Source organism: Mustela erminea, chromosome 14 (genome assembly GCF_009829155.1).
Source record: "Mustela erminea isolate mMusErm1 chromosome 14, mMusErm1.Pri, whole genome shotgun sequence".
NCBI classification, from domain to species: Eukaryota; Metazoa; Chordata; class Mammalia; order Carnivora; family Mustelidae; genus Mustela; species Mustela erminea.
In genome coordinates this window covers 39,740,552-39,751,148 of record NC_045627.1, presented here as the reverse complement: position 1 = coordinate 39,751,148, position 10,597 = coordinate 39,740,552, and the positions used below count along the sequence as shown (strand labels likewise).

General features: G+C 43.2%; 1 long non-coding RNA gene across 1 annotated transcript in view; it reads right to left on the bottom strand.

Annotated features, from left to right (window-relative positions):
• The window catches only part of LOC116573240, a 29,712-nt gene that overhangs the window by 5,228 nt on the left and 13,887 nt on the right, over nucleotides 1-10,597 (bottom strand). The window contains exon 2 of the long non-coding RNA XR_004278669.1: nucleotides 8,793-8,875. This is a non-coding gene — a long non-coding RNA (uncharacterized LOC116573240). The remainder of the gene's footprint in view (nucleotides 1-8,792; nucleotides 8,876-10,597) is intronic.

Here is a 10,597-nt window from a genome sequence, read left to right as displayed (position 1 = left end):
GAGTCCTGGGAATCAGGATCAAGCCCTACATTGTTGTTGTTGTTGTTGTTGTCTATTGTGGGGTTCCCTGCTTAGTGGGGAGTCTACTTCTCTCTCTCCCTCTGCTCCTCCCCTCCCTGGTTCCCCCACTTGTGCGTGCCTGCTCTCTCTCTCTCTCTCTCTCTCTCTCACTCTCTCTCTCTCTCTCTCTCTCGTTCGCTCGCTTTTTAAAATTTGACAGAGACAGAGAGCTCAAGCAGGGGGAGCAGCAGAGGGAGAGGGCTCTGCAGACTCTCTGCAGAGCAAGGAGCCAGATACGGAGCTGGATCCCAGGATCCTAGGATCATGACCTGAGCCGAAAGCAGACTAAGCTTAGCCAACTGAGCCACCCAGGTACCACCCCCCCATTCTCACTATCTCTCTCAAATAGATTTTTTAAAACTTAAAAAGAAAAAATTACTGGGCTTGAAGGTTGAAAAAATGTAGATTGTCAGGTTACTTCTTGGAAATTCTGCTTCATTAGGTCCAGGTTGGGGCCTAGGAGTCGATTCTTTTTTTTTTTTTTTTTTTTTAATTTTTTATTTTTTATAAACATATAATATATTTTTATCCCCAGGGGTACAGGTCTGTGAATCGCCAGGTTTACACACTTCACAGCACTCACCAAAGCACATACCCTCCCCAATGTCCATAACCCCACCCCCCTTCTCCCAACCCCCCTCCCCCCAGCAACCCTCAGTTTGTTTTGTGAGATTAAGAGTCACTTATGGGAGCGCCTGGGTGGCTCAGTGGGTTAAGACACTGCCTTTGGCTCAGGTCATGATCTCGGGGTCCTGGGATTGAGTCCCGCATCGGGCTCTCTGCTCAGCAGGGGGCCTGCTTCCCTTCCTCTCTCTCTGCCTGCCTCTCTGCCTACTTGTGATCTCTCTCTGTCAAATAAATAAATAAAATCTTAAAAAAAAAAAAAAAGAGTCACTTATGGTTTGTCTCCCTCCCAATCCCATCTTGTTTCATTTATTCTTCTAGGAGTCGATTCTTTCTTTCTTTCTTTTTTTTTAAGATTTTATTTATTTATTTGACAGAGATCACAAATAGGCAGAGAGGCAGGCAGAGAGAGAGAAGGAAGCAGGCTCCCCGCAGAGCAGAGAGCCCAATGTGGGGCTCGATCCCAGGACCCCGGGACCATGATCTGAGCCGAAAGCAGAGGCTTTAACCCACTGAGCCACCCAGCCGCCCCTAGGAGTCAATTCTTAACACGCATCTTAGAAGAGTCTTACCACCAAACAAGCTTGGGGAAAATGTCAGTCGGTGCTTATCTAGGGAGTGTTGATTAAATTTTTTACCCGGGAAATGCCCAATTAAATCACAAACTTTCTACCTACTGGGGCTTCTACTCCAACCCTATCCTTTGAAATGAGGGCCCGTATAGAGGTGGGAAAGATCCAGGGCTGGAAGGCCAACTTTTGGGCAGAATTTCTCAGACAAGGATGAATCAAGAAGGGAATGTACACCTGAGAGTCTTGTGCAAACCCAGCTACCCTGAGGCGACTTTTCTAAAGAATCTAGTCTCAAAAAGTAATCGCTTCAGCACTCTTGTACTTTGTTCTTTTTTTAGATGCTAGTGATCAGTTCATTTTTAAAATGCCAAATGGATGGCTAATGGAGGGACTTTTCCATATAGAAATTAAAAGAGTCTGGGGAATGAGAGCAACCCTCAAAGTCATGGCAGTGGATGAGAATTTGGTTCCTGAGGACCTCAGGAAAATTGGGAGAAACTGGGTAGAGGAGAGAACAAAGCAGAATTGAGACTAGCTACACTTTCTGAGGAATAGTTCCTGACCGTTCCTTTAGTCATAGTTCCTGCAGGCAACCTTCTGAATGCCTCGATTTTTTTTTTTCTTCCTCTCTGGGATTTTCTGGTTCCACCTGAGTGAAACAGGGTTTCCAGAGCACTGTCCCTTGGGACAGTGGAAGCGTGGGTGGGAGAGGGTGGGAGCATGGGAACTATCCTCAGCAACAATGGGCCCAGAAAATTGTGGGATGACCATGATGTTTGCATTTTTAGTCAAGAAGGAAGCAACAGTGACATGTGGCATGAGCAGACCCTCAGCTCCATGGCATACTAACCTAAGATTTGTTCAGTCTATCCTGGCAGTCAGCTCATTCTATTTGTAAAGAAAATTCTAGGGGGACCTGGGTAGCTCAGTTGATTAAGCGTCTGCCTTAACAAAAAAAAAAAAAAAAAAAAAAAAAGTGTCTGTCTGTCTCCATTCAGGTCATGATCCCAGAGTCCTAGGATCGAGCCCTCTATTAGTCTCCCTGACAGAATAAATAAATAATAAATTAATTAATAAACAAAATCTTTTAAAAAATTCCACCCAAAGTTCAAAAATAAAAGAATTAAGCTCAACTCAAAGTATTAATGTCATTCAATCAACCAAAAATTATTTTCAATACCTAAGGTGGACCTAGTGCTGGGCTGGGCCCTGAGGGTACACAGAACATATGTGATCTGTACTCTGAAGGAGTTTAAAATCTGGTAAGGAAGACAAAATGAGTGTACATGAAACAATTAAAATGCCATTAAGCAAGATGGGTACTATTTTAAAAAAAAAAGAAAAAAGAAAAGAACAGTGTTGGCAAGCTGTGGAGAAACTGGAACCCTTTGGCACTGTTGGTAAGATTTTAAAATGGCACAGCCACCATAGAAAAAAGCATGGAAGTTCCTAAAAAAACTAAACACAGAATTGTCATATGATCCAGCAATCCCAACTCGGGTATATATCCAAAAGAATTGAAAACAGAGTCTCAAAGAGATATTTGCACACTGATATCACTGAAGAACAGTTCACAATAGCCAACAGGGAGAAGCAAGCCAAGTGGCCATGGACAGATGAATGGATACAAAAAATGTGGTCTATACACAAAATGGAATATTATTCAGTCTTGAAAAGGAAGGAATTCTTGTCACATGCTACAACATAGATGAATCTTAAGAACATTGTACTAAGTGAAATAAGCCAGTCAAAAAAAAAGCAAATACTACATTATTCTATATATCTTTAGATATAGAGATTTCCAAAGTAGTCAAATTCGTAGAAACAGATAGTGATGGTTACCAGCGGTTAGGAGAAATGGGAAGTTGATGTTTAATGGGTAAGATGACGTTCTGGAAATCAGTTTCACAACAAGGGGACTATACTTAACACTACTGTACATTTAAAAACTGTTAAGATGGTAAGTTGTATGTGTGTTTTTACCATAATTTAAAAAAAAATTACAGGGCACCTGGTTGGCTCAGTCAGTTAAGCATCTGCTTCTCCTCAAGTCATGGTCCCAGGGTCCTGGGATGGAGCCCTGTGTCAGGCTCCCTCCTCAACAAAGAGTTTGCTTGTCTCTCTGCCCCTCCCCACTGCTTGTGCTCGGGCTCTCTCTCTCTGTCTCGCAAAAACTAAATAAATACAATCTTTTAAAAATTAAAAATAAAATAAAATAAGTTACATTAAACACTCTGACCACTGATCAAAATTGCAGTAAAGACAGAACAGACACACTGAAGTTAGAGACTTCCTAGACCTGACCAGATCATAAAGGATGTGTCATGTTGGATTGGTAAAGCACGTGGGGAAAAAGAAGTTCCAAATAAGAGTCCTGGAAGATGAGAGAAGCTGCAATAAACTTTGTATATATTCTGGAGAATATGTGTGTGTATGTGTGTACACATGTATACAAGTAGTGAGAAATCTGGCACAATTAGGAAGAGTTTACAGTGAAGATCAGTGAGAACCAAGTAGAGCTAGGAAAGTTGAGGTCTGATGGTAAAAGTTCTTAAAAGCCAGGTGGAAGTCTGCACCTGATACCATAGACTCTAGGAAGGCACTATTGGTTCTTTTCATTTCTTTTTTCTTCTTTTTTTCTATTCTTTACTTTTTTTTTTTTTTTTTTTTTTTAAGAGAGAGAGAGAAAGTGTGTGTGAGGTGAGGAGGCAGAGGGAGAGAATCCCAAGCAGACTCCACACCAGCCGGGGCTCGATCTCATGACCCTGAGAGTTGGACCCTTAACCAACTGAGCCACCTAGGCTCCGAAGGCACTATGGGTTCTCAAACAAGGATGTGTATAAGGTTTCTAGTAAAGCTGAAAGTCCGTACAGTCTCAACTGAAATAAGTGAAGCAAAAAACAGTGACTTGTCTGGGCTTAGGCTGGAGGGAATGGGAGAATGAAAACTCCCCCAGGGCTGGGTGCCGGAGCTGGATGGAGAATTGAAATGAAAGGACAGCAGAAAGGAAGTGAGAATGAAGGGGAAGAGAGAAGAACTAAGCTGCCTCCTCATTCTTGGTCTTCAGGAGCTTTGTTTTTCCAAACTTGCAAGATCATGTGTTTTGATTTAGAAAGAGCCTTAGAAATTTCCTTTCAACAGCTGTACCATGAAATCCATATTTGAAAATCAACACAATATTCTCATGGGTTAGAGTGGGAAGAATGAAGGTAGAGAGTTCCACCACTCAATCCCAGTGGCACCTGTCAAGTACAAAGGCCCTATCTTGGAGCACAAGCTGAGAGCTTTATCATGAGGAAGAGGGTGACCGCTCATGGTGAGGACTGTGGTTTCAGAGTCAGAGAGTGGAACCCCATTCCCAGCTTGGTTGCTGACTCCATCTCTGCACTGGGGTGAATCACTTCCCTCCGTAGGTCTCTATTTTTTTCCACCTGCTTTCACAGAAAACAGAAAAGATCAAAAGAAGAAGAAATGTACATGGGCATCAAATTTGAGCAAAGAGGTAAGGCCTGGGCTGTAACAAAGCTCAGGATATGCACCCACGTGGGGATCAGGTCTGACGTGCTCTGCTCTTGACATCAGAAGTCCACGGAGAGGACGTAAGTATTAAACAATATAAACAAATGTTGCCCCAGAGAGTCTGGGTTCTGGGAATACAAACTGGGAATCCCAACCAAAATTCCAGGTCTCCAAGTTCCCCTCAAGGAGTCATAAGGCTTATGCCGGAGGTGAATCACCACACCCAGGATCTGTCTTGGAGACCTAAACCACCGAATCTGAGCCCCAGCAAAGGAAAGGGCTCAATTCAAATAGCTTGAGGGTTGTAACTAGAACATAAGTGGTTCCCTTGGGTCCTAGTGAGACCAAGAAACATTTTTGCCCAAGGATCTGGATGCTGTTCTGGTTCTGAGGTCAGTAGCAGGTCAAAGCCATAAAGTCAGTCCCCGTGGAGTCCTATGGTCTTTGGTCTGGAAGTCCATGAATTAAAGAGCTCAGAACACATGGGCCTAAAGATACTGAGTTTGTATTCCTCCCAAAGCCGATATTATTTCTCAGTCCAATTCTCCATAAGCAAAAGGCAGAGAGATGGACAGCAGCTTGTCACAGTTTAGAAGAAAGACCAGAGGGCACATGGAGAAAAACGTGTGTTGGCAGCTTTTCAGCGATGGTGGTTTCTCTGCCGCAGGGAAATGCTAATCCTCACGGCCAGGGTAAGTTGAAGAGCCCAGGGGGAGGAGTGGACCCTCAGAATCTGGAATGCTAGAAACATTGTGTGCAAAAGGGATTTCGCATACCACTTTGAAACTATTAGGATGGCTGTTACAAAAAAAAAAAGTGGAAAATAACAAGTGTTGGCAAGGATGTAGAGAAATTAAAACCCTTGTGCAGCGGCCGCATCTCTGCCTGCCCACGGGCCCTGTCCCCGTGCTTTAATAAACCACCATTTTGCACCAAAAAAAAAAAAAAAAAAAAACCCTTGTGCATTGCTGGTAGGAATGTAAAATGGTGCAGGCACTATGAAAAACAGTTTGGCAGGTCCTCAAAAAGTTAAACATAGAATTACCATATGATTGAGCAATTCCACTCCCAGGTATACATCCAAAAGAACTGAAAACGGGGCCTCTAAAAAATACTGCACACCGTATTCACAGCAGCATTATTCACCATAGGTCAAGCCAAAAGGTGAAACAATCCAACTGTCCACTGACAGATGAATGGGTAAACAAAATGTGGCTTATACATACAAGGGAGTATTATTCAGCCTTAAAAAGGAATGAAATTCTGATATACGCTACAACATGAATGAACCTTGAAAATGTTATGTTTAGTGAAATAAGCCAGACACAGAGACCGCATATCATATGATTCCACTTCTGGGAGGTACTTAAAATAAAAAAATTCGTATAGACAGAAAGTAGAATAGAAGTTACCAGGGCAGGGGCATCTGGGTGGCTCAGTGGGCTGAGGCCTCTCTCTTCGGCTCAGGTCATGATCCCAGGGTCCTGGGATCAAGCCCCGTATCGGGCTCTCTGCTCAGTGGGGAGCCTGCTTCCTCCTCTCTCTCTGCCTGTCTCTCTGCCTACTTGTGATCAATGTCTGTCAAATAAACAAAAAAATCTTTAAAAAAAAAAAAAAAAAGAAGAAGAGGAAGAAGTTACCTGGGTTGAGGGGAGAGGGGTTGGAGCGTTATTGTTTACGGGTACAGAGTTTCTACTTGGAAGGTTGAAAAGTTCTGAAAATGAGTAGCAATGATGGTTGTACAACAAAACGAATGTACTTGATGCTACCAAATTGAACACTTAACAGTGGTTAAAAAGGTAAGTATTATGTCTATTTCACTATAATAAAGATTAAGTGATTAATATTTTTAAATGGTTAAAATGGTCAATTTGGGACGCCTGGGTGGCTCAGTTAGTTAAGCAGCTGCCTTCGGCTCAGGTCATGATCCCAGCGTCCTGGGATCGAGTCCCACATCGGGCTCCTTGCTCGGCAGGGAGCCTGCTTCTCCCTCTGCCTCTGTCTGCCATTCTGTCTGCCTGTGCTCGCTCTCTCTCCCTCTCTCTAACAAATAAATAAAATCTTAAAAAAAAAAAAAGTTAAAAAATGGTCAATTTTATGTTATGTATATTTTACTAAAAAATGATTGCCAGAAAAGAGGGGGTACACAGGAATCTACCCGGCACTGAGAATAAGATTCAGAGAAACGGGGCATGGGAAGATGGCCGCAATGATACTCAGACTCAGGAGCTGAGATGGGGATAGGGACTGGGATGGAAACAAAGAGCCTACCCATGAAGGAGAAGGATAGAATGGGAGAGTCAGAGATGAAAGACAGAGAAGCTGACCAAAATGGAGCCCTGTTAGGGAATAGGGCTGAGTATGGAGAGACAAAGGGGGATTGGCAGGTCTAATTTTTTCAGTGAGTCTGAAGTCTGGGTGTTTTCTTTGGCAGGTACATGGATTTCCATGTTTAACCGCTGCAGGGCCTGTGCATGATGCCTCCGGGACCCTCAACCCCTCCGCACTGGTCATCGGACTGTTACCCTCTGAGGCTTCCTTTCCTGTCTCCTTTTAGAGCTGACAGACACCACAGTGAGTCAGTTCTACCAAGACTTGACTCATTTTTGACCCAGTTTTGGTGATTAAACATAGAACCCTGGAATTTGGCACTATGGCTCAAAAGGTATGGGGGGGTACATGGTTGCAAGACCCAGGTTCCTAGCTGCTTCCTGTTGCCTTCCCATTTCTTTGTAAAGGTTGACGTGAACTACGTTTAGATATTTTATTATTTTTAAGTAATTTCTACTCCCAAAATGGGACTTGAACTTATAACCCTGAAGTCAAGAGTCGCAAGCTCCATGGACTGAGCCAGGCAGATGCCCCAGAAGTGAAATACATTTAAAATCAGAAATTCTTGAGTCCAAATTCTGGCTTGCCTCTAACTAGCTATGGGACCTTCGGCAAATTACTTAACCTCCGAAAGCCATGGTTTCATCACTTGTAAAATGGAGCTACGCTGCTCTGCAGCCTTGTGGTGGGGATTAGATGAGATAATGTACAGAGAGCTTCTCAGCACTTTGCTTGTCACAAAGAAATTGCCCAGTAAATTAAGGTATTATTATTACGACTACTATTAGTACCCCAAGATCTTTGATTATTTAGGATTGCTTTGCCACAAAAGCAATGAAGATTTATATCTGGAGAGTCAGTAACCCTGATTCCCATAGCCCTGGATTTAGAGCAGGAAGACCTGAATCTGATCTGGGATCCCCAGTTACTACTTGTGTGACCTTGGGCATTTTCTACCCTCTTGATTTCCTCATTTGTAAAATGGGGATGATTATATAGAGGTGTTCATTTCAAATTAAACTCTATGTGTAAAGGCTTTATAAATAAAAACCACCAAAAAAAAAAAATCATGGATGTATACTGTACTCAGGATCAGAAGCAAGCTATATCTGGGCCAACGTTAAGGTCAATGTGGGAATCAAGGTTGGGCTCAGCACAAGAGCTATAAAACAACTATGATAGAAATCAGTGCTGGCCTTGGAGTCAAAAAAACTTTGGGGCTAAAATAGGAAGGGAGTCATGAACAGGATCGCAGTAGGGGGTTGGGCGGAGTTTTTAGTTTGGAGCTAGGAATCCATGCCGGATTGTGCCCATTGTCTGAGCCCTGAGGGGTACAGCAGTTCTGTGCAGTGATTCAGAGGCCGCTGCACTCCCTAGGATAAGGCTCTAATCCAGAGAATTTGGTTTGGGGGAAAGTAGAGTACAGGACTTAACAAATCCTGAGAGACTTATAGAAGAGTAAGCCTTTAGGCAGATAGTCCAACTGTAGTAGTTCAGCATCCTCATCTCCTTCATTCTTCTCCCAGCAACCGGGGAAGTAGCTAAGTCTTATTAAGTATCATCCCATCTCCAGGTGTGTCCTGCACAGCCCTGGTCCTCACAATCACCCCTCCTCCGTTACACATCTTCTGTCATCCGCCATCTACCCATCATCATCCATTCAACAAAGATTTATTGAATACTTACTATGGGGCCAGCACTCTGCCAGACCTTGGGGATCCAGTAGTGGATGGAAGCAAGCATGTTCTCCGTCCTCATGGAGCTTCAGTCTAGAAGGAGAGACAGATAATGCAGCTGACTGCCACCTTCTACATTTGTGTGCATTAGTGGGTGGTGGCGGATTCTAAAATCAGTGCATGAGGCAAAGATTGGAAAATTATTCTTGAAAATGCCTTACGTTGCCAGCACCTTGGCATTTAGAAGCACAAAAGCCAAGAAATAACATCTATTTCTCTTTGCACCTTGGGTGTCACCCTGAGATAGTAAATGTCAAGGTCTGGCTTTAATGGTGGAGTATGATTTTAAATAAAGGGATTTCTTTGTTTCTTGATCTTTCAGCTGAGTGTGGATAGTTGGGTTTGCATAAGTTAATGTCGTTAATGATGGGACTCCAGCATAAAAACAAATTACACCAATATGTATAATAATATATATAATGTGTATGTAATTATTATAAATACGTAGAGGAAGAATACAGTGCACTGTGAATATGTACAGTGGAGGGACATAGTTTAGTAAGGGGTAGACAAGTGAATGATATGGAAGGCTTCACTGAGGAGGTGACATTAAACTGAGTCCTAAATGGTGAATATGAGTTAGCATGTCATAAAGGGAAAGAAAGGACTTTCCCGGGATGCCTGGGTGGCTCAGTCGTTAAGCGTCTGCCTTCAGCTCAGGTCATGATCCCGGGGTCCTGGGATCAAGTACCACATCAGGCTCCCTGCTCACCAGGAAGCTTCTTCCTCTCCCACTCCCCCTGCTTGTGTTCCCTCTCTCGCTGCCTCTCTCTCTCTCTCTGTGTGTGTGTGTCAAATAAATAAGTGAAATCTAAAAAAAGAAAGAAAAGAAGGAAGGAAGAAAGGGAGGGAGGGAGAGAGAGAAGGAAAGAAAGAACGAAAGAGGAAATGAACTTTCCAGGCAGGGGTATTGACCTGAGGCAGAAAGGAGCTCAGTGCGTCTTAGGAACTGAAAGCCAATTAAGATGATCTTGGAAGAGATAAAAAAAGGGCCTCCCCAAGTCAGCCCCCAAAGTAAGGACCTATTCAACATGCTCTAAGGCGCTGTATAGAACATCACAGAGGTAAGGAAGCCTGAGACTCAGAAAATTAAATAATTCAGAGTACAGGGCTAGAGAAAAAAAAGTCATCAGTCAGTATCTTTTGGAATCACTGGGCGAACTGCCCTGTGAGATGCAAAGAAAAATAAGAAACAGGTTATTGGAAACAGGAACAGTGGGATTCACAGTGATAGCTCTGAAGAGCCTATAGAGAGACCTAAACCAGGAGTCATAAATGCAAACACCCCAGAGGCAAAGCAGTTCCCAGCCAGTGACTGCTGGGTTTGCTGGATAAACATGCTAATACCTTTGCCTCTCAGGTGAGAGAATTTTGAGGCCTGTGTCCTACACTGTTTCTCTGAGTTCCCCAGGAGAATTAAGCTCCAGACGTCCAGATGGTAATTTCCTTAGTAACCTTAACCTTATCCCTTACCTTTCCTGTCTCATTTCCCTACTCCCTACCTGGAGTTTCCTAGGATCACCTTCCCAATAAACTACTTGGAACTAAAGACTTGTTCTGGGAGGAACCAACCTAGGACACAAAATGTTAAGAAACATTTGAAACCTGGATTTTTTTTTTAAGATTTATTTATTTATTTATTTTAGAGAGAGAACAAGTGAGGGGGCCGAGGGAGAGGGAGAAAGAATATCCAGCAGACCCCTTGCTGAACACCTCTTGGTCTGTTGACCAAGTGTCCATCGCTTAACTGACTAA